Below are 1,989 nucleotides of genomic sequence, written 5' to 3'. Positions count from 1 at the left end.
GTGTATTTATAACCATTAATTTTATATATATTTATTATTATAATTAAATATGCAACTAAACATTTGTTGTATAGTTCTTTTTATAAATACTAATAATTGTTACCATGCAAATATATATATATATTTAATATATTACATAAAATTAAACGAGCTTACTTTTAGGCTTGGGCTCGGCTTAAGCTCGGCTTGGTTTGAGCTTTAAGCGAGCCGATCTCGAGTAGCTAACGAGCTGTTTTTTTCGTTTACAATTCCTGATCCATAATTTTCTGTATGACAGGAGCCACAGATCCAAAATATGTAGTTACAGCCGATGATGTCGATAAACTTATCGCCGCTGAGTGCATACCAATGGATGACCAAGATCGACAGGTACTCTTTTAAGCATCTTCTATTTGTTATTTTCAATAATTTGTTATTATTATCACAAGAAAACAATACAAAATTTTTGTAGAACCTATCTTAATCTTAAATATATATAAACGAAACATTTAAAAGTTTTCTGGTTGCTCATGCATTCTCTCAAGCCACCAGATTGCTCTATTTGTAAATTGAGGCTTCTCATGCATTTGACCCGAATTCACGGGTATAGGTCTCACCAAACCCAGATAGCCCTTAAACGAGTTATAGCATCTAATTAAATTAAAAATTAATCTCACCAAATATTTGATATGATAATCCTATAAAATAGGGAGATACTAAAAATTAATATCCATTTTTTTAAAAAGATATTATTTATAATTAAGACAACATTTTATAGTGAAAAAAAAAGTGAGTCATGGATCTCATCAAACCCTGATAGTTTCTAAATGGGGTTATAATATCTCATTTATTTTTGAAACCCTTTTATCATATAATCCCAATTATATTATTAACTTACTTACAATAAATAGAATTAAAATCCATAAAAATATATAAATATTAGTAACGAATAATGTAAAACATGTTAAACTTTAAGCAAGTGAATCAAGAACACAAACAAGAGATTTGTAGAACTCTCTACGACTTTTATTAGGAAAACGACACATGACTTTTATAAACCCACGGTTCCTAATCCTAACCGATTTCAAATACATAATTTGAAACCAAATATAGTTAGGATTAAAGATAAGACTAACTTATCTATAATAATAAACTAATTATTATTATATAAAACATTCTCCAAGATTCTTGAAGTCTTCAATCCGAGTTGGTGTTAGACACGTTTAACAAAACAACCCCGTAATACGGGGGGGATGAAAGCTAGTGTTACATATTTCAGTATCTTTAGATACAAAGTTGTACAAGAATAGTATGTTTTAGCATTTCCTATGTAAAACTATTTTGTTTTCAGGGGCAAATAGTGCGAGTCTTTGCCAACGAGCAAAACAAAATATCATGTGGTAAGTTTTTTTTTTTTTTTTTACAGTTTTCAAATTCATAATTCTGTTAAAAAGCTTGGTGCTTTCAAGTTTCAACCCGTCATCTTGAAAATGGTATTTTGCAGATTCAGAAATGCAACAGGAAATAGACAGATATATGTCAGCGGGTTACGCATCATTTAGTGTTGCCCTGCAGGTGCGATATTTATTAACGTGTTTCTTAATCTTTGTGGAACTGGTTATTCACTTTTGGCTGTTATTATTGCAGATGGATCACTCTGAGAAATGGGAACAAACAACTTTTACGTTGAGACGAGTCAACTACCAGATAAGGATACATCGCACACAAGACATTTTCATCGAGGAGAAATATTCCAGTGAAACAGTGGTATGTAAAATGGGTAAATTCTTTAATTTTCGCTGAAACGGGTCAAATGATGATCAAGTATAATGGCTTTGAGGATCACTCTTTCTTGAATGTTAGTTAAATGTGCTAAATACCATGTTGACTATGGCAAAATTTTAGGTAATATGTTGACTTGGTGTTTGACTTTCTTGTAATGATTTGCAGATCAAAATCCCGGCAGGGCTTAATTTACAGTTCGTGTTGACCCATCCTGATGGTCCTTCA

At 31.2% G+C, this 1,989-nt stretch overlaps 1 long non-coding RNA gene across 1 annotated transcript; it reads left to right on the top strand.

The window, feature by feature from the left end:
• Positions 1–276: 276 nt before the first annotated feature.
• LOC143534465 (uncharacterized) lies at positions 277–1,557 on the top strand. Its single transcript, XR_013135555.1, has 3 exons — positions 277–369; positions 1,331–1,379; positions 1,484–1,557. It is a non-coding gene; the product is annotated as an uncharacterized LOC143534465 (long non-coding RNA).
• The last annotated feature ends 432 nt before the right edge of the window (positions 1,558–1,989 follow it).

Source organism: Bidens hawaiensis, unplaced genomic scaffold (assembly GCF_021521415.1).
Source record: "Bidens hawaiensis isolate Kalapana, Puna unplaced genomic scaffold, B.hawaiensis_p1.1 tig00010168_1, whole genome shotgun sequence".
In the NCBI taxonomy this organism is placed as follows: Eukaryota; Viridiplantae; Streptophyta; class Magnoliopsida; order Asterales; family Asteraceae; genus Bidens; species Bidens hawaiensis.
Note: the sequence above shows the minus strand (reverse complement) of the source record. Positions and strands in the feature narration are given on the sequence as shown.